The following is a 26,821-nucleotide window of genomic DNA, read 5'->3' on the forward strand; positions in this document are numbered from 1 at the left end:
AGTTTAAAGGAAATAATACATGTATATATATATATATATATATATATATATATAACTTATTTTGGTTTTATTAAAGTATTATCAAAATATGAAATAAATTAGTTTTTGTTGAATAGATATTTACTTCCATTAAGTGATTTTAAACAAGTGATAGTTCTGTTACACAATGAAGGTATAAAATAATCCTAGACTAAAAAGAAGCACAAATCCTTTTAGGGTGACAAGAACATGAAAGGGCTATTACTGGTAATCAATTAATTCGCAAACATATGAAAACAATAATATCACATGTCTCTGATGTACATTATTAATTATTTTCCAATATTATGACTTTCCACCCAAGCTCAGATTAGAAAATGTAATGTTCAAATAGATGGTATTTGGGATGGGAATTCATTGGAGGTTATTCACTGTGAAGGAGGGTTTGTAAATGGGGTCTGTGTCCTTCTTACAAATATTTACTGCTTCCCTTTTGGCCAGGTAAGGGCATACTAAGATGCTGTTTTTCTTGAACTAGAAAAAACTAAAAAATAAAATGTCATTCAACAAGGTGCTGAATTGACCAGTGTAGGCAAGAATTGATCTTGGACTTAAAGGACTCTAGAATTCTGGTTGATACAATTCTGGTGGACTAGGTCACGTATTCTATTGCATTTCATCTTAGCAGTCTTGGTAGTCTAGAAGGGTGTGTGGAGCAAGGGCTGCATATCAGCTTTTGCTTTTTTATATTGAGATGAAGGGACTGTGCTGCATTTACAAAGGAAGAAAAAAACTGAATCTGTTGTCATATTAGTTTCTGTGACTATGAAGATTGTGTGTTATAGTTTGATATACTAGAATTTTAAAAATGATATATTTTTATCCTTCTACTACCAACAGTCTAAAGACAGAATGATTGAGTGCTGTGAGCTACAAAAGGAGAGCATTGTCCTGGCGGGCTTGCGGGGTACATGCTGCTACCTGGAGATCTGAACAAGGCAATACTGACTCAGAACAAGAATGCTGCACAGTAAAAAGCTCCTAAGGAGCAGAAAGGCAAAGTGCAGCCAACTGACATGGAGGTGGAAAAGCTGTTAAGTACAGTTTTACACAAGTTTCTCATCTCTTAGGATATTATTTCCCTTTATGTCCAGCTTTTTTCTTCTTAACTTCAAGCTTGTCTGGATTTCTTTCCTTCTAGGCTTGTGCAAGATCATCATCTAGTTTCCTAATGTTTTATTAGTTTTTGCACTTTCCTGTGTTTTATCTATGGTCCACCTTCTCCATCACTAGGTCCAATGCCAACAAATTGCACACACTGCTGATAAATTATACTTGAAGAAATTGTATTTGTAATAAAAGTGAAAAAGCATATTCTTCTAAAATATACTGCTTTTATTTATTCATTTGTGTGGCGTGCACTATTGTCTACACATGTAAGTCAGAGGACAACTTGTGAGAGTTGGTTCGTTCTTTCTACCATGTAGGTTCCAAAGATCAAATCAATTCTTTAGGTGTGATGGAATGTACCACTTCTTATCGCTTCTAGTCATTATTATTGCCACGAATTTTTAAGTGTATAACACTGCAATTTTTTTTAAAAATTATATTCTAATATGCATTCTCTGATATATAGAAGAGAGTTAAAGCATTACCAAAAGTCTCTCATACACATATGTAAATATTTTGCAATTTTGTGTGAGGAATGTGTCAATACACATTGCTATACACAGGGGTATTTAAATCCAATCCCTTCTGGCATCCCAGGGACAAGTGCACTTCTACTTGTTGTTTGTGTGCAAAGGATGGGATAATTTATGTCATGTCCTTATTGGTATGACTAAAGAAACAATTATATAGTGCTAAAAATGGATAAGCTACAACTCGATTGTTGTTCAGATAAAAATTTATAATTTTCTATCATCATCCTTAAAGTTCACCAATATCAGCTTTATAATATAAGTGCTGGATTAAGTGCACATGAGATCTTTTAATTTAAAGTTTCACTTTCAGAATTGTAATACAATCACAATCAAGGAGTATTTATATTTTTGATAGATTTTATTTTCATTATATTCATCTTAAACATGTGACCGGGTGGGCCTCATAATCTCATTTATAGATAATAGAATTGACAGTCAAGAGTCAAGATCATAAAGCTGGCAAGAAATGGAGCTAGATAAGTTTCTCCTTTTTTGGTTATTTTTATTTATGTACATTTCAAAAGTTATCATCCTACCCAGTTTCCCCTCCAAAACCCCCATCCCATCCCTTCCCCCTGCTTCTATGAGGAGGCTCGCCCACCCATCCACCCACTCCTGCCTTACCACCCTAGCACTACCCTACCCTGGGTCATCAAGCCTCCACAGGACCAAGGGTTTACCCTATCATTGATGCCAGATAAGGCAATTTTCTACTACATATCCAGCTGGAGGCATTGGTCCCTCCATGTGTACTCTTTAATTGGTGGTTTACTCACTGGAAGCTTTGGTGGGTCTGGGCCTACTACGGGAAACACAGCCAAATAGCCACAAAAGTCATGGTTCTTGAAGAGTAAGCTACAACTGCCACTTTAGTAAAGCAGCATAATCCTAACTCTATTGCTGTGTGTATGTTCACAGATAATAATTCTGACACTTCATCAAGGAAACTTCTGTTTGAAGCAAGTGGAGATTATTACATACAACCACAACTAGTCAAAATAGAGAGTTGTGGAATCTAGTTACAGTGGATTCATTTACAGTGCTCCTGTACCCAAGGCTCAGGGAACCTTGCAGAAGGAGCAGAAGAACTGTAAGAACAGGAGAACACGGAAGTTTGCAATGAGATTGTGTCTCCTAGGATTGTCAATAGATACATCCAAAAAGTTTGTGTAAACAGGAGTTGTAAAAGAACAACAAAAATAGACATGCTAAAGTTGACAAGGGAAAGACCAAGAGTCCTTAACCTTATACACAAAGAACTAAGGAATGTTAACAATGGGAGAAATAATCTCCAGGGAAGAGTACATTCGTTATCCAATAAAATCTTCAGCTCTGAACACAACCATACAATTAAGATTAAATAGTCTTTGAAGTTAGCTAGGAATATATATTACTAAGTACAGCATATGTGTGTGTGTGTATACTTATTATGCATATATACATATATGTGTATGTGTGCATATTTGTGTACATATATATTTATAGACATGTTAAGAAACAACTAATAAAAAGAAAGCATCAATTTGAATGATATCAAGAAAGAGTATACAGAAGTTTGTTAGTAGGAAAAGAGAGGAGGAAATGATGTAATTACGATATCAAAAATATTTTAAATGTCAAGATCAATTTCAAAGTATGCTATTCTCTACATATTTAAAAATCTCTGGCAATTTTACACATTTCTGTAGTGAGTGGAACTCTCCTTCTCAACATGCATGCCTACCACTTTATGTCTTACTTTTCAGTGTGGCCACTGCATCTAACTAGAGTCCACTGGCCAAGAATTGCTGGGAAAACAGGCAAGTTACCAGTGTCGACAGAACTGAAGGCAACAGCACCCCCCACCCCCCACCCCCGCTTTTAACAAGCGTTGATTATAAGTAATCCTTCAGGGAGGAGCTTTAATAATGCTATCTAAATATTAATTTTTGGTTATAGGTTACATTAAATACACCAAAGTTTCTAATTGCAGTGTTAAGTTTACTCACGAATTCCAAACATTTTCATTGTAAAATGTATAAAGTAGTACAGTTAGTTCATTTTGGATTTCATCTGACTGCAAAAGTAGTCTGCATGGTAGCCCCTGTCGGCCACGTTCCTTTTCAATTCATATTCAGTTATAATTATCACTCGATGAGATACTTCAGCCTGCTGAGTTGAATTGAATGCCTGTCCAGGTATAATTTGGCACTACACAGCCGTAGGGTATTTTAGGAATCCATCTGAAAGTTTCATTTTGTGTGGACTCTTTTCAGGGTGGTTGCTAAGGGCTTCAGAACAACCTGGATATTCTTTGACCTCACACATGTGTTTCAAAGACAACTATTTGAATAAACTCTGCGTTCGCCATTACCGGCACAGCAGTATGTGAGCAGTAAATATGCAAATGTAATTCAAGATTCCCTTATCATTATAAAACCTGGTTTATATGTTTTCTTAAGTACCCCTTTGTATAGGAAAAAGAAGTGTAAGAGGAAAAAAGACTGAAATTTTATTTTCAAAACAATCCTTTACTTTAGTGATAACTAAATTTAATGTTTTCTTTAACAACATGAGGTGGGCTTTGGAAGAACACTGAAGGGGTTACTTAATATTAAGTGAGTCATTAGAGTACTCCCACAATATGAACAAAAATAAAACATGTGCGAAGGTGATAATTCAATTAAAATGAATTTATATTTCCAGATCATTTGAAATCACTTTTTGTAAGAAACAAATATAGCAACAACAAAGGAACAAAGATTTCAGCTTGTAACTGTGTGATCTTGACTGAATAGAAATGAATTTGTCTTGACAATTTCTTGGATTAATATTGCATCTGCACTACTATCACATCATAAACACCTCATTCCCACCTGGTTGATCTTAATCTAAACCTAATAAATTTCTTATTTTCAAATGAAAAATAGCAGTTAATGGATGTCTTTTTTAATTAAGCTAGCTTGAAATATTATCTTTTTTATTAATCATTTTATTCATTTACATTTCAAATACTATCCCCCTTCCCGGTTACCCCTCCACAAAATCCCTCACATTCTCTCTCTCTTCCCTCCACTTTACCTCTATGAGGGTGCTCCTCCACCCACTCACCCACTCCCACCTCACCACTCTAGCATCCTCTTATGCTTGGGCATCCAGCCTTCACAAGATCAAGGGCCTCCCCTCCCACTGATGTCAGAGAAGGCCATCCTCTGCCACATATGTATCTGGAGTCATAAAATACTTTCATATATTCAAATCTGTTTATTTAAATAGTGTCACCTGGCTCATGTAATCATAGTCAAAAGCAGAGATGATTGTTCATGTGTCCAAACACAAGTCCAGCAAGGAGTTTTCTGGATAGGCTCTCAGGGAAAAAGCAAGCAGGAGTCTAGAAGAATCCTGCTGGGACTCTTCCCCTTGCCCCTCAACACCTGTGACAGGTTCAAGTGCTGGGCTTAGGACCATGAGAGCAGGAGAGCTGGCCCTGCCTCTCACCTGCATCAGTACTCAGGAGAGCAAATCCTGTACCTGGCATAGACAACAGTAGACCTTGCCTTGCAGGTCAGTGAGCACAGGAGATCTATCCCTGTCACCTGTCTGCTGTATGGTAGTACAGAAGAGGGAGTGATGCCCTCCTCCCCACCCTCATCCCATGATACTTATGGCAGACAGAAAATCTGGCCACCTGGTTTCTTGAGAGTGGGAGAATTCACCATGTTCCTCGCCAGCTCCAACACTGAGGAGAGCAACCTTGAACTTCCCTTGGAAAGTAGGATAGTGCTGCCTCTGATTGCATGGGTTGTCAGTGAACTGGCCCTCAGGCCATGAGAAAGGAAGAGCCAGTGTGTTGAGCACCTCAGATGCCTCCCCAGTCTAGATTCAGAGCGTTGTGTTGACATACCACAATATCCACCCCATTGACAAACTGCTGGAGTGCATGAAGGGGCTGATCCTCCAGATACAAAAACGACAGGATCTCCATGACACAGAGCAACCAGAGGATATCCAGGTGAATCCCAATGAGGTTCAAGTATTGCTAGAGTAGCAGTAGCTTAAGGCCTCATACCAGACAAAACCATTGCAATGAACAATTTCAAGCAAAGAAGTATGGACAAAAGAGTATACTGTGGGACACACTGTGAAACATTATACTTCTACAGTGAGATGATTTTTTTCTCTCAAGGTGTCAGGGTGGGTAGGTTGTCAGGGTGGAGGTTGAGCAAGAGGGGAAGGAGAGATTGGGGTGCATGGGGTATATCATATGAAATCAACAATAAGTTTTAAATAGATATTAAATAAAAAATAGAAAGATTACAGATAGTAATCAATGGTGATATAACTGAATGTATTTTTATAATCACAAATAAGTTCTTCTAAAGTATTTTTTGTTTTCATCTTGTGAAAATCTAAAATTACAGTTCTTGATATTAAGGTATTTTCTCATCTCTAAGAGAGAATACAAGAGTGGAACAGAAGTCACAATGAAGCTGACAGGAACCTGTTGTAGCAGTTCCTTGGGAATTCAGAATCTTGGGAATTGGGTGAGCTGGTGGAAGGCCTGGAGGAGGTGGGGGATTATAACCCCACAAGAAGAACAGCATCATTGGCTGGCCTTACCACCCAGTGCTCCCAGAGACTAGAATACCAACCAAGGAGTGTAGCTGGAGGGACCCATGGCTCCACATACATATGTAGCAAAGGACAGCTTTGCCTGACAGCAATAAGGGAGACCCTTGGTCCCTGGGAGGTTTGATGCCACAGTATAGGGGGATGCTGGAGCAGTATGAGGAGAAATTGTGGGTAGGTCAGGGTGCACAGGTCATACAGGCAAAGGGGAGGGTGGAGAGGGGATATGGAATGGGGAATTGGTGGGTGGGCAACTGTTAAGCGGGATATCATTTGAGATATAAGTGAATCAAATGATTAATAAAAAATGAGATCTCATCATAAAAAAATGAAGTCACAGCTACCACAGTTGTTAGAGAAGGGTGCAGACTTAGGGGAGATGTTGGCAAAAGAACAGCATAGTAAGACTTAATTCCTACCTAATAACTAATGTTGACAAGTATTTCTAGTGATACTTCTGTTACCACTGTCTTAACAATTTCCCATTGCTTTCTAAAATAGGAATAATTAGATGTGATTCTATGCCCCCATTTATCCACACAGCAGCTCAGTATACACTGTATCAGATATAAAAGGACAAAGATCAAATCCTGGGGAGGCTGAGCTGGCAATTTATAATGGATGATAAAACGAAATTCTACATATTTATAGAGAATATTTATGAAACTATTAGACAACAGACAGACAGGCTGATGAAAAGTTTGGCTTATCCAGTACCTCAACATTCCAAATGGAGGTTCTATTTCTATAGAAGTCACATAGTGATAAAAGAAGACCTGATTATCTATCAATGAATATGCTACAGGAGTGATTCCCATGCAGAAGGTAGCTGTCTAAACAATTTCTCTCTTAGAGACTATTAGAGAAATGTGAGTCAAGAGTAGTATGCTAGCTGTTGGTCATGCCCTGAGTGAAATAATGAATGCTGTTCAATACTGTGGAAGTGTTGAACAAAATAAACAGCTAAAAGGTGTAAAGTCAAGTCATGCTAATAGCTTTGTAAAATGAGATTGACAAAGCATTTATAAAACTATCAAGTCACTTCCTCTTTCAGTATGCTTTCTGAGCTTATCCTGTGCCACAGGGCTCCATATGCACTAGCACCAGGAGAGAGCTAGCCTCCCGGGAGTGCAGACATGCCTGTGAGCACAGGTAAAACCACCACTGTTGAGGTGAGGCCACCATCTTCACTCCTGTCATTGAGTAGGCTGCTACCTGAAGGGAATACCAGAGTGTCAGAACAGCTGGGACACAGTCCACCAGGGCCCCACCTGTACCCAGGAGATGGGCAACTCCACAGACTTATGAGCACCAATCCTGCCAGGGGATATCTGCTCTGCAGGGAGTCCCTCATTAAGAGGTTGTCCCATGATTAGAGGTGAGGCCACTATCTTTGCTCCTGTGACTGAGCAGGCAGGTACAGCCAAGAATGCAGGGAACACCCAAGTGTCAGAACAGCTGGGGCACGGTCCACCAGGACCTTACCTGCACCCAGGAGCTGGGCAGTGCCACAGCACTCTGTGCCAGGGGAGAGCAATTCCCCTGTGCTAGGGGTGCTGAGACAGGCTTGCAGGCACACAGAGGGACTAGCACCAGCCAGAGACAGCAGAACCAACTAATACCAGAGATAACCAGATTGCAAGAGGCAAACATAAAAATGTTACTAACAGAAATTAAGGCAACATGGCACCATCCAAACCCAATTCTCCCACAACAGCAAGTCCTGTATACACCAACACACCAGAAAAGCAAGATTTGGATTTAAAATCACAGCTCATGATGATAGAGGGCTTCAAGAAGAACATAAGTAACTCCCTTAAAGAAATACAGGAGAACATAAATAAATAGGTAGAAGCCCTTAAAGAATTACAGGAAAGTACAACCAAACAGGTGAAGGAATTAAAAAACAAACTATCCAGGATCTAGAAATATAGGTAGGAACAATAAAGAAATCACAAAGGGAAACAACTCTGGACATAAAAAAACCTAGGAAAAAAGCCAGGAGTTATGGATGCAAGCATCAACAGCAGAATACAAGAGATGGAAGAGAGAATCTCAGATGCAGAAGATACCATAGAAAGCATTGACACGGCAGTCAAAGAAAATGCAAAATGCAAAAACCTCCTGACTCAAAACATCCAGGAAATCCAGAAGAAAATGAGAAGACCAAACCTAAGGATTACAGGTTTAGAAGAGAGTGAAGATTTCCAAATTAAAGGGCCAGTAAATGTCTTCAACAAAATTATAGAAGAAAACTTCCCTAACCTAAAGAAAGTGATGCCCATGAACATACAAGAAGCACACAGAATTCCAAATATATTTGGCCAGAAAAGAAATTCCTCCCATCACATATTAATTAAAACATCAAATGTATGAAACAAAGAAAGAATATTAAAAGTAGTAAGGGGAAAAAGTCAAGTAATACATAAAGGTAGACCTATCAGAATTACATGAGACTTCTCACCAGAAACCATGAAAACCAGAAGATTCTGGGCAGATGTCATACAGACCATAAGAGACCACAAATGCCAACCCAGTCTGCTCTACTCAGCAAATCTCTTAATTACCATAGACGGAGAAACCAATGTATTCCATGATAAAAAAATGTATAAAATATCTTTCCACAAATCCAACTGGTCAAAGGATAATGAATGGAAAACACCAACAAAAGAAGGGAAACTACACATAGGAAAAGCAAGACATTAACCTTCTTTCAACAAACCCAAAAGAATATAACCATACTAACATAAAAATTACATCAAAAAGTAATAGGAAGCAATAATCACTGTTCCTTAATAACTCTTAACATCAATGAACTCAATTCCCCAATAAAAACACATAGACTAACAGACTGAATACATAAACAGGACCCAGTAATTGGCCACATACAGGAAATGTATCTCAGGATCAAAGACAAACACACCCTCAGAGTAAAAGGCTGGAAAACTATTTTCCAAGCAAATGGTTCCAGGAAGCAAGCTGAAATAGTCATTATAATATCAGATTAAATTGACTTTCAACTAAAAGTCATCAAAAAAGATACAGAAGGACACTTCTGTGGGATGCAGGGATGGTTCAATATATGGAAATCCATCAATGTAATCCCCTATATAAACAAACTCAAAGAAAAAAACCCCTTGGTCATTTCTTTAAACACTGAAAAAGCATTTGACAAAATTCAGCCTCCTTTCATGCTAAAAGTCTTGGAAAGAACAGGAATTCAAGGCTCATACCAAAACATAGTAAAAACAAACCAGTAGCCAACATCAAACTAAATGGAGAGAAACTTGAATCAATCCTACTAAAATCAGGGACTAGACAAGGTTGCCCTCTTTCTCCCTATTTATCCAATATACTACTTGATTTTCTAGCTAGAAAAATTAGACAACAAAAGGAGGTCAAAGGGATATGAATTGGAAAGGGAGAAGTCAAAATATCACTCTTTGCAGATGATATAATATACTTAAGTGACACAAAAAACTCCACCAGAGAACTTCTAAACCTGATAAACAACTTTAGCAATTGGCCAGTTATAACATTAACTCAAACACATTAGTAGCCTTCCTATACTCAAAGGATAAACAGCTGAAAAAGAAATTAGGGAAAAATTCCCCTCACCTTAGCCACAAAAGAACTTCTTGGGGAATCAGCATCCCTGACCTCAAGCTGTACTACAGTGCAATAGTGGTTTAAAAAAAAAAGCATGTTATTGGTATAGTGAAAGTCTGATAGATCAGCAGAATACAATTGAAGACCCAGAAATGAACCCACACACCTATGGTCATTTGATCTTTGACAAAGGAGCTACTACCATCCAGTGGATAAAAGACAATTTCAACAAATGTATCAACCCATGACACTGGCCACATATGTGGCAGAGCATGCCCTTGTTGAACTTTAGTGGGAGGAGAGGCCTTTGGACCTGAGGATGTTCTATGACCCAGTATAGGGTAATGCCAGGGCGGGTGGACTGGAATGGATGGAAAAGTAAGTGAGGGAGCACCCTCATAGAGGCGGATGGAGAGGGGATGGCATAGGTGGTATCCAAAGGGGAGACCTGGAAAGGGGAAAATATTTGAAATGTAAATAAACAAAATATCCAATAGATAGATAGATAGATAGATAGATAGATGATAGATAGATAGATAGATAGATAGATAGATAGATAGATAGATAGATAGATAGACTATCAAGTCAAGACATTTTGGGCAATTTTCATTCTATTAATGTTACTACATTATGAAATTAACTTTTCCCATTCTCTATTCTTCTAACTCCATTCTTCTCTGCCTGCTCACTCTTTATTTTTTAAATTTATATTTATACATCAAATATTTGTGTAAATTTCCAGTGTCAAATTAGACAGTTGCTAACTCAGGCTGTAGCGGGAAGATGTTCTGTTTCTTGAATCTAGTTCTGCCTTCTGTGACCTGGCCCAGTCTGACTCATAGGTTCACACCAGTTGACCTCACTGGTAATATCTTTTTTTTTTTTTACTATTACATGCTCCTAGATGGTTTGAGTATCAATGTAATAATATATTAAAAGTTCTGAGAACAGAAAGAATGAGCATTTCCTGCTGTTGCTAGAATCCTTAAACTATCTCAAATCTATTACTTCAAAAATACAAATTTATTTTAGTATTTCTGGAAGGATTTAGGTACAATTTTTAAAGTTACATGCAGACATACACACAAACACACAACACAGTGTCCATGGAAACAAATTATTCGTTTACAATTTTGGTGCATAATATTTCTTTTTCTTGTTAATTTGCTCTGGCTAAGAATTCCAGATACCAAAAAAAATCTGATACTTTCAATATTACATATTAGTGATAACAGTATATTTCTTTATCTTGCTCCTCATCAAAGAACAATCTTTATCTTTCCATCATCGAGTAAAATGATAGCTGTAACCTTGTCTCACAATCTTTTAACTATGCTCTTATATGCTATTAGATCCCCATTGCAGTTTCCCATCACTATAGTCCTCCCAGTTCCCAACCTTCCTTCACCTTTATTTCCCTGCAGAAAAAGCAGGCTTCCAGGGATATCAACTGAACATAAAAGTCCATTACAGTAAGACTAGTCACATATCCTCATATCAAACCAGGGCAAGGCACCTAGTGTGAGGAAAGGGTCCCAAGAGCAGGCAAAGGAATCATAGAAAATCCATCTTCCACTTTTAAGACTGCTACTGGAACATGAATCTACACAACAATAAGTTTCATACAGGGGAACTAGCTCAGACCCATACAAACACGCTGATTGTTGCTTCAGCCTCTGCGAACCCCTTATGAGCACTGATTAGCTGATAGTGTGGGCCATGTTCTTGTGTGTCCTACTAATCCTTGGCTCCTACAATCCTTCCTTCCCTTCTTTGGAGTTCCCTGAGTTCTTCTTAATGTTTGACTGTGTGGTTCTCTGTATCTGCTCCTGTCAGCTGCAGACTGGGTTAGGCTCCAGTTTATGAAGCAACAATCAGCACGTCTGTATGGGTCTGAGCTAGATCCTCTGTATATAAGGGGGAGATTTGCAGAGGGGAAATCAGTGACAATATTGGAAATAAATAATATAACCAATCAAAAAAAAAAAAAACAGAGTGCAGGTAGCACACCATGAAAACAAATTCCGCTATATTAACTTGAACAAAGCTCACATGAACTCAGAGAGACGGAAACAGCATGTGCAGGGCCTCAAGTGTCTGCATCAGGTCCTTGGAGTATGTATTATGGCTTCCAGTTTAGTATTTTTATGGGATTTCTATGTATATGAGCGAGTTATTCCTTGATTGTTGTGTTTTGTCTTGGGCTCCTCTCTTTCTTGTCCAACACCAAAGTTAAGATTTTATTTTATTTTGCTGTTTTTCAGAAAAATGAATAATTGAATGTGTGAAGGTATGAATATAAACATAGCCACTGGGATAAAGTTGACTGAACTGCTGCTTACTGCTGGGAAAGGGAAAATCAGTTTTCTCCAATAGAGTAGTAACATTGGGTAGTATATCAACCATTCCAGGACTGGCCACATACATGCTCAGGAACCTTTGTTTACCATGTTCACCCCATAATAAACTCCACAATTTCAGTGTGCTTTTATTTTATTACAGTTTCATGGGTTTTATTTTTTCTTTAGTGTGTTTTTATTTTGTTTTCATGGTGTCAAAAGGTTTTGTAGTTGTACTGGGTTTTTGTTTGATTTATGAGAAGGAACTCAAAGTTAGGTGGGCAGGTTAAAGAATGTGGGGAAGTGAAGAATTTAATCAAATATATTTAAGTATGAAATTGTTTTAAATAACAAAATGTAATAAAATAAATAAGTTAATACATCTGAAAAAAAGAAAGAGAAAGAAAGAAAGAAAGAAAGAAAGAAAGAAAGAAAGAAAGAAAGAAGAAAGAAAGAAAGAAAGAAAGAAAGAAAGAAAGAAAGAAAGAAAGAAAGAAAGAAAGAAAGAAAGAAAGAAAAAAAGAAAGGGAGAGAGATTATACAAGATTTTGCTTGCTTCACATAATGGATCACATTTGATGACTCACATTATTGAATTGACTCATTTTGCATCCTACTGCTACTCAGTTATGGTTAACAATGTATGCTATTCAGTTTGCTAGTGTTATGCTAAGTATTTTGTTTACATTTATATTTATCAAGGCTACAGGCCTGTGATTAATTTTTGTTTTTGTATCTAGCCCAACTTTGGCTCCAGGGTAATTTTGGCCTCATAAGATTAGTCTTATCAATTTTTTTATGTGATGCTACATGTCCAATAACCAGACCAATACTTGAGATATACGACTTGATCTGCAACTATTTATAAAATTAATTAAAATATTATTTTTCTGTTCTTTCTTCAATGTCTTGCTACAATATTAAGAATATAAAATTATAGAAAATTATTATTATAATCCTGAAAGTTAGAAATGTCAAAAAATCATTGAATACTTTATATTCTATTTGTAATATGTATGCATACACATCACACACACATCTCTGAATGTTTGTCTGTAAGTGTGTCTGAGTGCATGCTTCCACACCATAGGCATATGATTTCTGAAAGAAGTCTGAAAATGGCATCATGGATCATAAACTGTAGTTAAAGGCTGTTGTGAGCATCCCAGTAATGAAACTAAAGCCAAATCCTTCACCACAGCATCAACTTTCTTAATGGCTGAGCCATCTCTCCAGGCCCTTAGTGTATACACTTTAAGAAAGTTCAGTGCAGAAACTGCTGGGCTTTTCCATATTCTCCAAGCAGTATACCATTTTGTCTCATGACTTCTCTAATTTCAAAATGCATCACTCCAACCACTAGAGCTATCATCATATTTATTTTCTTTATTTGGCATTCTGCCTTTCCATAATAAAGAAAAAATCTTATTCACATCAGCTCACCTAGATAACTCAAGATAATTTCTAATTGAAAATTCCTTATTTTACAAAATAAGATAGCATTTGTAAAGGTACTGGCCATTAAGATGAGGCTATGTTTGGTATACTGTTATTCTGTCTACCAAAAATGTATAGTCTAGTTTCCAAATAACCAAAAACATTTATGATATACAAAATGCATACCTTAACTTATTAAACCATGAAAGCATGAATTGAAGTCTTAATCTTGCCTTAACTCACTAACTTTAATATATTTCCTAAAAAGTCTAAATCAAAACAAAGTTGGGACTCTTAAGTGGTCCATTTTGGGATAAAGATTCTACAGTGAAACTAGTTAACCTAACTAGTGAAAACAAGTTAGGCCAACAAAGTAATGCTAATGATGGAAGAAGAATTGTAGACATTATCAAAGCCTGAAAAGAAAGCAGGAGTCAGCAACTACCACAGGTGGGAAAACTCCAATAGGTTTCAAATCCCACGAATAACCCTTGTGTCATTAAGCTCCTCAGGTTGTCTATGATGACGTAATGCATGGCAGTATTTAATCATTTCCATTGAACTAATAAAAACTAAGAGAATGAACCTAGCAGATTAAATATAATAAGATGTACAAATCAGTCTCTTTTCAAAAAAATATTTTCCTTTTTTTAGGGGGGTATTGTACACTTCACAGGCAACATCATCATCAGAATGAACAAAATCAAAGTAGTTGTTAATCTTTTATTATTATATGATTAGTTTACAATGATACAAATGTATGATAAACTTTAATGCAAACTTATACAACCACTCTGGAATCAATCTGGTGGTTTCTTAGAATATTGGGAATAATTCTACCTAAAGACCCAGATAAAGCACTCCTGGGCATATACACAAAAGATGTTCCACCATACCCCCAAACACTTGCTCAACTATGTTCATTCTAGCTTTCTTCATACTGGCCAGAAAATGGAAACAATCTAGTTGTTCCACCACTAAAGAACGGATGTTGTATGATATTTCCTATCCATTCACATTGAGGCTGTGAGAAGCCAGTGACTGAAGGCCTCTCACTGCTAAGGGGAGAAGGAATTGCAGTGGATTACACAGATCAGGGAGAGACCCGGATATCCAGATGGCTTCAGATGTATTTCTGATGTTTTGGAGAGATTAGAAATATTGGGATAAGACTTTATCATTGAAAATTAGCATTATGAAATTGGGAGTTTCATATACATAAATATATTTGAATAACTATTCACGTTTAAGAGTCATGCTTTACTGGGTACTAGGAAGAAGTGGGTGCTGGGCAGGAGTGTGGGACTTCTGCAGTTCACAGAGTCTATGGCAGAGAGGAAACACAACTAGGATGCTGTGAGAGCTAGTTGGAAGAGATTGGCTCATTGGCAACAGTGAGAGCCACCCTGAGTAGGACTTGTTGAAGAGGCCTAGCAGGGTGGTACTCTTTTTTAAATATTTCCCACTACCAATGGATTTTTTTAAATGTGGTTCATTTACATAAAATAATACTAGTCAGCTATTAAAAACAAAGATATAAATTTTGTGGGCAAATTGTCTTCGTCAGGGTTTCTATTCCTGCACAAACATCATTATCAGGAAGCAAGTTGGGAAGAAAGGGTTTATTCAGTCTACACTTCCCCATGGATCTTGTGAAGGCATTTCCTCACCTGAAGCTCTTTTCCCTGTGATAACTCCAGCTTGTGTCAAGTTGACACAAAAACCAGCTAGTCCACAAATGGATGTAACTAGAAAATGTCATCTTGAGTCAGTTTACCCATACCCCAGAGGACAAGCATGATATACACACACTTAAAAGAGGTTATTACTCATAAAGTATAACTGATCTACAATCTACAGAACCAAAGAAGCCAAATAACAAATAAGACCCAAGGAAAGATGGTTAAAAAGATGGTCCTCAGAGGGGAAAAATAGCTATTAAATGTGGATGGATGGAGGGAACTGTGTGGGAGATGGGATGTGGAGGGGAGTGAGAAGGGGGTAGTATGTATCGGATAGAGAGAGAGCAGGAAAGAGAAAATAGAAATATGCCGAGTGAGGGGCAGTAGCTGGGATGAGCCAGAGACCTGACATAGAGGGAGGTCTCTGGGGGCCTATGGAGTTGACTCTGCTGAGACTCTTAGTAGAGGAAGCTATGAATCCTTAAATAGCCAATTTCTGTAGACAGGAATGACTACCATTGGAGGAATAAATATAGGAACTCACAAACAAAATCTTAGATCTAAATGTGTCCTGCCTATAAGATGTGCAAGAACAAAGATAGAGCAGAGATGAAGGGAATAGCCAAACAATGAATGTCCCAGATTGAGACCCATGCCATGGTCAAGAACTGACTCTGACACTACTAATGATACTCTGTTATGCTTGCAGACAGGAGCCTAGCATAAAAGTCCTCTGAGAGGCTCTACCATGCAGCCAAGGAAAGAGATTACAGAGACCCATAGGCAAACATTAGGAGTTCTGGGAGTCTTATAGAAGAGTTGAGGTAAGGATTGAGGGTCCCAAAAAGGACAAGGCCTCCAGAGGAAGACCAACAGAGTCAACTAACCCAGGACTCTTGGGTCCCTAGAAATTAAACTACCAACCAAAGATGATGGATGAGTAAGAGATATTTTGTTCTTAGTTCACAAATTTCCTTAATGATTAATGAAGCTCTATGACATTGAGTTTCTGCCATTTACATTTCTTCTCATTTTTCTGTTGAGTTTTCTCTATAAGTGTATTATGATAACATTTTGTTACTTCATAGGAATTCTGTAGAAATTTGGGGTGTGAGTCTTTCTTTTGACATGCACATTGCATGCTCTCTTCCAGTGTGTATATTGGTATTCGTATCAAAAAGATTCCTTTGCTAAATATTTTCAAAAAAGAACCATGGTCCTTAAAATTTTTCTCTAGTAGTCGTCACTTTTATGATCTTTCAGAAAATTGTGTTCTCAGCAAAATTATGAAAATCATTTTTATGACTACTTCTAAAATCTCAATAATGTTTGCTCTTTGATATCCAATCTTATCGTAATTAATTTAGATGTATGGCATTTGCAAAGTGACCGAGATTCTCGCTTCCTAAACGGGGCTTCCAGTGACACAAAATTTAAAAGGGAAAGATAATCCCCTTCTTACTATGGTGCAGTGTCACATTTGACACAACTAGATACACGATGCATTTATTTCTGTGTTCTACTTTCATTATTCTTGTATCTTGTGACCTATCCTTGCTATATACTGCCTTAATTTTTCTGCTTTTAAATATGATACAATATTTAGGTCTCTGAAGTCCATTTACCTTTTTTATGGTTGTTTTATTTTTTAGTACTTTTAGGTTTTGTATTACCATATTAAACTATAAAATAAAACAATTATTTTTTAAAAGACTATTGAGAATGTTAGCATTGGGTTAACTTTGTAGATTAATTTGTAGATAAATAACATCTAAACTCTTCAAATCTTTGCAAAGGTTTTGAAATTTTCACGACATTTTTCACATCTTCACTAAATCTGAGATCTTAGAAATGCCATTTTACATGGTTTCCTTTTCAAGTGACTTTTTCTATATTTTTGTTACAATCACTGGCATGTTGGAAGATGATTTTATGTATTGGCATTTTGAAATGACTAAACTGCTTGTAAATGATTCATTTAAAAGAGACTACATTGCTTCATTTTTTCTGAATGTCCAATCAAGTAGTCTACAAACAAGGCTATTTTTGTCCTTATTGTAGTGACCTCTGACCTTCTCTGCAGCACTGTCAGAGTAATGAGAATGACCAATTTATTCTCAACCTTGTTTTCAGAACAAATATTTCAATAGCTCTTTACTAAATATAATTCTGTTAATATGCATGATTTTTTTTATTTCAGAAATGTTCCAATAAATTGTCTTTTATTCTATTTTTTTAAGAGTTATTTTGGTTCTTTTGTTTGCTTGCTTGCCTGTTTCAATCCTGGTTGGATATTAAATTTGGTCAGACATATTTCTGTTGCTTTTCTCCTCATTTATTGTGATATATTTAGATCCACTTAAGAATGCTTCATCAGAACTGCTTTTCTATAATAAATACCCATGTGATTCTTGTGTTGCATTCTTTTTATGTGTAATTGGATTTGATTTGCTAATAGTTTGTTCTTGGTTAGAATTCTTTGGTCTACTCACATGAAACAACTTGAACTTTATTTTTCTCACTGAGTGATTTTTCTGTCATGTATTTTGTATGTTCTTTAACTATGCTCCGGGTATCACCTTTTTGTCTTGGTTCCAGTAATGGTGTGCATGCTCTCTTCTGTGTTTCCAAGCACTAGAAATAGCCCTTCTCCTACAGGTTTCACCATCTCCACAGGGAAAGGAAGCCCAGCTATTGTAGCTTTGCAGACACTCAGTGGTCCATCCATCTTAAATATAAAAGGGCTGTTTTATGTTCCTTAGGGAACAGGAGGGGGCAGTGATTGAGTTGAAAAATAAATACATAAATTAACTAATAGAAAAAAATTTCATCAGATAATGACTGGATATATCAGAAATTATTTTTGAATTTTATAATATACTTTTTCTTTTTTTTTAGTATTTTTATTTTCTATATTCTTTGTTTACATTCCAAATGATTTCCCCTTTCCCGGATCCCCCCTCCCCATATGTCCCATAAACCTTCTTCTCTCCATCCCTTCTCCCATCACCTCCCTCCTTTTTCTCTGTCCTTATATTCCCTTCTAATGCTAGATCAATTCTTTCCAGGATTAGGACCCTCTTCATACTTCTTCATGGGAGTCATTTGTTATGCAATTTGTGCCTTGGGTATTCAGGGCTTCTGGGCTATTTAATATCCACTTATCAGAGATTGCATTCCATGTGTATTCCTTTGTGATTGGGTTACCTCACTTAGGATGATATTTTCCAGGTCAAACCATTTGCCTAAAAATTTTGTGAATTCATATAATATACTTTTTCAATTCTTTATCAATTCAGTTTTTTAATGAGGAAATCAAACTATTGTTATTATAATGTACAGTGTTATTATGTTACAGCAATAATAGAAAGTTGAAAAACTATCTATTCTTTCAACAAGCCAGAGATACTGAGAAGGTCCTGATTCAATCTCAAGAGAATTGTGTGGAGAAAGATACTACTCCTTGCAATCCCGAATGTCATACTTTATATATGGCAGAAACCAGAATGCCTTTAGCTTTCATATAGTAGCCGTTCATCACATGGTCATTCATCATTCCGGGTTCTCTTATAAAGCTATCCTGACAAACACTACAAAATGTTTGTACTCTGATAAAAGTGAAGAAAGCAATTTTAACCAGCCATGTGGAAATTCTCCAGACAGTGCAGAGACTTCTCTGTAAAATATTGTAACTATAGATGCTGACAAAACCTGAATTTTTTCCTTTTGACCTCAAAAATCACTCTTACACAGATAAGAAAGTTTATCAATCATATTATTTTAAAGCAGATTTATGTATTTTATCTGTACATTAATATATCTCTGACTTTGTCTCAGTGATAAATTTACATACACAAATATTTGAAATAGCAAGTACTGTCTTCCAAATTTTGGTCCCCAAGAGCAAGTCTTAAAATCTTCATTTGCATCTCCTATTAATTTGTCTGAATTACTGCAAATTATTTAAGTTTTGATTATTGAACTTAAAGATAAATTTTTATTTTTATGATTTATGCATGAGAAGACAAATAATTTTTAAAAGAATGGGTATTCTTTTGATTAAAAATTTTTCATAACTTGTTTTCATTTTCTAATGTTATTAAAGAAATATACAATAAAATTTGGATATGTCTGGAATTCAATCTAATGTTATGATAAAAGTATACACTGAGAAATAATTTTATAGTCAAAAATCTTCATTCTGTACACATGAGCTTTTATATATGGTAAGTACATTTATAATTTACATTTTAACATATTGGAAGTGTATAATAGTTACTGGAGATTAGTGAGTAGTTACTGATCACACTTGCCACAGAATCTATTAAATCTTTGAATTTATTCATCCTACAAAACTGGGGCTTCAAAACATCTGTCTAGGATTTCACCATTCTCATCTCTTAACTACTAGAAACCACCATTCTATTCTCTGCTTTTATGAATTCCATGCCTTCAGAGTCTCTACAAAGGTAACATACATAATTCATTTTTGCTTTCCTAGGTTATTTTACTTTGTATTACATTGTCCAGTTTCATCTTTATTATTAAATAAACAGAATTTATTTATTTTTAAATGCTAACTCTTCATTGCACATACACATTATGTAACGCTTTCTTAATTTTCTTATATGATGGACACAAAGCAAAAAAAAATAATCTCTTTTCTACTAATTCAGACTGACCTAGAAAATGCAAAAGTCGTTCTGACATATTGACTTTATTTTCATGCTATATAGCCAATTATAGTATTGCAGTTTATTAGTTTGTATGGTAGTTATTTTTACAATTCAGTGTATGCTCATGATCTTCTCCATAATGGGTATGCCAATTAACACTAATGTAACAGAAAGAAAGATACTTCTTCATCTGTTCATCAATATTTTTTCATTCTGATAATATTTATTCTAACATGGCAATTAATAAGATCAAATATAGTTGCACGTGTGCTGTTTTTCCTTCTGGGAATATCTATTCAGATAATTTTCAGAACTTATTAGATTGTTTCTGTTCTATTTATTATTATTATTATTTAAACCCTTTGTGTATTTTTGTAACAGTAGCTCAATATAAGTTTTCTCCAATCCAAGAGGATGTCTATTGATGCTGTTAATAGGTTTTTGTTTGCTGAACAGAATTCTACATTGACAGTGCTTTTTGTTTCTGTTGTTGCTGGGAGTTTAGATTTATAACTAGAAACATCAATGCCTAAAATAATGTTAAAAATGATAAAATCATTTTCAAAGTTTTAGGCCATGTACCAAAGTCTTTAGGTAATTTCAAGTGATATATATATATGTATATATATATGTAATTTGTGTTTCTTTTTCTTACTTGTGAATATGTAGTTTTTCTATTTATCGAAAATGTTCTTTCCTGTATGTATATGTTATGGCATATTTTAATTAAGTACATGTATTCTGTTCCTGTCTGCTTTTATGGAACGTTGGACTACCCTTTTACTTTAGTTATTATAGCCCAATGATATATTTTGAAAATATTTCATTATTAGGTTTTCATTTACTTTTATCTGTATATTGCTGTTTTGTTATAAACTTTTGTGTATTACCAGGTTCCAACATGAGTTTTTGTATTGATAAATATCTTGAAATACTTTTTAGATTTTTTTTTACAAATATGCTTCATTAGACGATAGAAAAACACAAGAAACAAAAACAAGTGATAATTTTACACAAGGTAATTCCCCCTCTCTACCCCTGCCTCTGTCTGTCTGTCTGTCTGTCTGTCTGTCTGTCTGTCTCTCTCTCTCTCTCTCTGTATGTGTGTGTATGTGTAATATATATATAATATATATTATAGATATGTGTATATATATTCACATATGTATGTATATAAGTATATATATACATATATATATTTATGAAAGCAAAGTATCATGACAAATGTGAAGTTATTCCCATTCTTATATTATTGTCATTGGCAAAATCCCAAAGGTGTTAACTGTGTGAAAAGGCAGATGAGAAAATGGAAAATGAAAATTAATAATCGAAAGATGTGAGCCCTTGGATAATACTACACAATGGCTTATCTACCTGAGCAATTTTAGTGCTCAAGGGATGTAGTTCGAAATTTTCTAGTGCACAGAGCAATAAAAAGAAAGAGATTTTTTTTCTGGAAAATAGATGAAGTTTTAGAATACTTCTGTAAAATATTTCCTGATATCCAAAAAAGAAACAATGAACCACTAATTGTTTGAAAGGTTTGGTGAGTTTCTGGTGATGTAACACATTGCCACTTTTGGAGTGCTGTGCACCTCAAGTACCCATAGCACATTATATTAATACAGCTGTACGGTATGAAGCAATGATTGATAAAAGCCTGGGGTAACAGTATTTCAAAAGAAGGAGAAAATGTACCTGATCACTCCTGAGAAAGTTAGCCTATTTCTAACAGAAAATAAATTGATAAATGATATTTTATGAATTGACTATTGTGCTTTTCTAACAGGTTTCTTTCCTATTTACTGTATATGTCAGGAGTGCTCTGAACTCAGGTATTTTGACCCCCAGCGGAGAGCACTCAGAAGCATCAGGCATGCAATGTAAACACAAGGGGAGAAACAAACCATCTTCCCTTCCTAGTTTTTTCTGTGTGCCCACGTGTACTGAGAATAGTATTTATAGAATAAGCAAGCATTCCTTTCAGAGTGTCATGGTATAAGGATCAGATACTTAGGAACTGCAATTATTATAATAACGATTTCCCTTTTTCATTATTACTGGCTCAACACTACTTTTCTGAATGAAATATGAAAGTAACAGAAACTCAGGAGACAACTGCATGTAGAAATAGTCTTGTCTCTCCTGCCTTCTTTGTAAATCATTTTATATTGATATCAAGACTTATACTTTCTGTGCTATAATTATGGGACTTTTCCCTTTCTTCTGTCCAAAGGTTTCCATATCCTCCTCATTGCTCTCTTCACATCCATGAGCTTTTTATTAGTTGATGCTACATACGCATACATGTATATTATATATGTTAGAATATATAGTTTTAAATACAATCTCTTTAGTTTGACTGTTGTCACTTCTGTGTTTCTAGGAATGACCATTTGTATTGCACAAGGGCTGAAAAATGGGACCAATACACACACTAAAATGGACAGAAGAAATCCCAGGAGCCTTTAACCCAAACAGAGAACTACCAGCAACAAAGGAATGCTGAGAATGGGAGAAACAGTATTGTAATTCTTAGTCAATTACCCAGTGAGTTTTCTTTAAGAAACCTACACTGCTCAGCATACGGCGGTAATTTGTACAGTAAATATGTTGGAAGGTTGCCAGTTTACCTGATGTCCTTCAACGGAGGAATGGATACAGAAACTGTGGCATGTATACACAATGGAATACTATTCAGCTATTAAAAACAGTGAATTCATGAAACTTTGAGGCAAATGGATGGAAGTAGAAAGTTTCATCCTGAGCAAGGTAACCCAATCACAAAAGAACACACATGGTATACACTCACTGATAAGTGGATGTTAGCCCAACATCTCAAATATAAACAAGTTACAATTCACCCATCACAGGAAGCTCAAGAAGAAGGTGAGCTTAAGTGAGGGTGCTTTAGTTTCTTTGTTCTCAGAAAGGGAGCAAAATACTCACAGGAGCAATAAAGGAGACAAAGTATGGAGCAGAGACTGAAGAAAAGGCCACCCAGAGACTGCCTATCCACTGTATACAAAAAACTCAAGAACTTAGTCTCCAGAGAGTGAAATAACCCTATTAAAAATGGGGTACAGTGCTAAACAAAGAATTCTCAACTGAGGAAATTCGAATGACTCTAAAGCACCTAAAGAAATGTTCAGCATCCTTAGTTAACAGGGAAATGCAAATCAAAACAACCCTGAGAATCCACCTACACCAGTCAGAATGGCTAAGATGAAAAAGTCAGGAGACAGCAGATGCTGGAGAGGATGTGGGGGAAAGGAACACTGCTCCATTGTTGGTGGGATCGCAAACTGGTAAAACCACTCTGGAAATCAGTTTGGCGATTCCTTAGAAAATTAGACATAGTACTACCTGTGGACCCAGCTATACCACTTCTGGGCATATACCCAGAAGATGCTCCTATATGTAATAAGGACACGTGCTCCACTATGTTCGTAGCAACCTTATTTATTTATTTATTTTTTAAATTTTTTTATTCGATATAATTTATTTACATTTCAAATGATTTCCCCTTTTCTAGCCCCCCCACTCCCCAAAAGTCCCGTAAGCCCCCTTCTCTTCCCCTGCCCTCCCACCCACCCCTTCCCACTTCCCCGTTCTGGTTTTGCTGAATACTGTTTCACTGAGTCTTTCCAGAACCAGGGCCCACTCTTCCTTTCTTCTTGTACCTCATTTGATGTGTGGATTATGTTTTGGGTATTCCAGTTTTCTAGGTTAATAACCACTTATTAGTGAGTGCATACCATGATTCACCTTTTGAGCCTGGGTTACCTCACTTAGTATGATGTTCTCTAGCTCCATCCATTTGCCTAAGAATTTCATGAATTCATTGTTTCTAATGGCTGAATAGTACTCCATTGTGTAGATATACCACATTTTTTGCATCCACTCTTCTGTTGAGGGATACCTGGGTTCTTTCCAGCATCTGGCAATTATAAATAGGGCTGCTATGAACATAGTAGAACATGTATCCTTATTACGTGGTGGGGAGTCTTCTGGGTATATGCCCAGGAGTGGTATAGCAGGATCTTCTGGAAGTGAGGTGCCCAGTTTTCGGAGGAACCGCCAGACTGATTTCCAGAGTGGTTGTACCAATTTGCAACCCCACCAGCAGTGGAGGAGTGTTCCTCTTTCTCCACACCCTCTCCAACACCTGCTGTCTCCTGAATTTTTAATCTTAGCCATTCTGACTGGTGTAAGATGAAATCTCAGGGTTGTTTTGATTTGCATTTCCCTAATGACTAATGAAGTTGAGCATTTTTTAAGATGCTTCTCTGCCATCAGAAGTTCTTCAGGTGAGAATTCTTTGTTTAACTCTGTACCCCATTTTTTAATAGGGTTGTTCGGTTTTCTGGAGTCTAACTTCTTGAGTTCTTTATATATATTGGATATTAGCCCTCTATCTGATGTAGGATTGGTGAAGATCTTTTCCCAATTTGTTGGTTGCCGATTTGTCCTCTTGATGGTTTCCTTTGCCTTACAGAAACTTTGTAATTTTATGAGGTCCCATTTGTCAATTCTTTTTTTTTAATTTTTTTATTCGATATAATTTATTTACATTTCAAATGATTTCCCCTTTTCTAGCCCCCCACTCCCCGAAAGTCCCATAAGCCCCCTTCTCTTCCCCTGTCCTCCCACCCACCCCTTCCCACTTCCCCGTTCTGGTTTTGCCGAATACTGCTTCACTGAGTCTTTCCCACACATCAAATGAGGTACAAGAAGAAAGGAGGAGTGGCCCCTGGTTCAGCAACCTTATTTATAATATCCCGAAGCTGGAAAGAACCCAGATGTCCCTCAACAGAGGAATGGATACAGAAACTGTGGTATATATACACAATGGAATATTATTCAACTATTAAAAACAATGAATTAATGAAATTCTTAGGCAAATGAATGAATCTAGAAAGTGTCATCCTGAGCAAGGTAACTCAATCACAGAAGAACGCACATGGTATGCACTCACTGATAAGCGGATATTAGACCAAAGACTCAAACAAGTTACAATTAACCCAGCACAGGATGCTCAAGAAGGACTTACCATCCTTTAATTCCTTCTTTTCTCTAATGTGAAATTTCATTACACTTATTCACGCACATGTAATGAAGCCTGGGCAAATGAAAATATTTGAGTGTATTACTACTTCTACAGTTTGATTGATTTTTTTAGGAGAAGCCTAAATTGTCATTTGCTTCTAATGGTACTTAAATACATATCTCTAAAACAGACTGGGGTGCTGTATGCATTTGTAATGAAATAAGTTTTGCTGAGAAATTTGGGAGAACAGCAAAAGTGCACTTCACTATTTGTCCTCAGTAAGGGGCAGGGGTTGCTTACCAAGGCCTTCAGCTCAGCTCATACTTCAACTGTTTTGATGCTGTATTAATATTACATAGTTAACCACTTCTTCTAGGCTCATGATTGTTCTGTCCATATCATTGTAAAGGACAGCATTTCACAGCACCCTTCCCCATCATGTGGATGCTCTATATACAAAGTAATTTTTAAAATGTCTCAAAGTTTGTGTGTAATATTTAAATCTTAAAAGAAAATTTAAAATAATATCTGAGGGATGAGAAATTGTCCATTGAATTCCCTTAGACAAAATGCATTTAAGAATTATCTATTAAGAGAAAAGGATAAAAATCATTACATGAAAATATTAAATAAAAATTATTTAAAACTAATAAAATTAATGTTTTTGAAAAAGGCATTCTTCAAATTAATATTACCATTTAAATTATTCAGTTCATTAAACTAAAATAAAGTGCATTTTCAACTAATATAAAATCCCAAAATATCTTTCAAAGAGCCTTTTTAAGTATATAAATTTAGAGTAAAATGCATGCTATTTGTTATGATTATTTTTGAAAGTTTCATTTCAATATGTTTGTAAAGTTATTTGTAAGAACCAAATAAGTTAAAAATAGATACCAATACATTTTATATACGGAAATATGTCCTACCCTCAAATCTTCTTGTTCTTGTTCTTCTCGTCCTTGTTCTTTCTGCTTCTCCTCCTTCTCCTTCTCCTTCTCCTTCTTCTCTGTCTCCTTCTCTGTCTTCTTTTTCTCCTTCTCCTTTTCCTTCTCCTCCTCCTTGTTCTCCTCTTCCTCCTTCACATCTCCTTCTTTGTCTACTTCTTCTTTGTCTCCTTCTCTGTCTTCTTTTTCTCCTTCTCTTTTCCTTCTCCTACTCCTCATTCTCCTCCTCCTTCTCCTTCTCTGTCTCCTTCTTCTGTCTTGTTTTTCTCCTTCTACTTTTCCTCCTCCTCCTCCTTCTTCTCCTCCCCCTCCTTCACATTTTCCTTCTTCTCTGTCTCCTCTGTCTTCCTTCTCCATCTCCTCCTTCTCCTTCCTCTTCTTCCTCCTCCTTCCTTTTTTCTTCTTTTTTCAACAATACATTTTTATCACAAATTTGCCCCTTATTTTGTTGCCACATTTACATACAAACAAGTGTAAGTGTAATTCAAACAGTGTTTATTTTGTAGAAAATCATCAAAGGTATTTTAGAATTTTGACTTTCATGGTCTCAGGCTTACTGAGTATAGTGAATACACCAAAGATTGTTAGAAAAACATTAAACTTCTTGGCTCTCTATGATTTTGCATTTTTGGTGAAAGAGTCTTAGGGTTACCTTTGCAGTGCATATGGTGTGCTTTGTTTTCACCTAGGCTGTGTGATTTGCTTTGTGCAATGACCAAAAGGAGAAGCATAAGAAGACAAATGAAGACACATCTGTGGAGATGCTACAGAATCGGAGTGGAACTACAGCA

At 36.2% G+C, this 26,821-nt stretch overlaps 1 protein-coding gene across 1 annotated transcript in view; it reads right to left on the reverse strand.

Moving 5' to 3' along the window:
* Positions 1 to 26,821, reverse strand: part of Ralyl (RALY RNA binding protein like) — a 381,351-nt gene that overhangs the window by 216,098 nt on the left and 138,432 nt on the right. The gene's annotated exons all lie outside the window — the stretch shown is intronic.

The sequence above is a fragment of the Apodemus sylvaticus genome, chromosome 4 (genome assembly GCF_947179515.1).
Source record: "Apodemus sylvaticus chromosome 4, mApoSyl1.1, whole genome shotgun sequence".
NCBI classification, from domain to species: domain Eukaryota; kingdom Metazoa; phylum Chordata; class Mammalia; order Rodentia; family Muridae; genus Apodemus; species Apodemus sylvaticus.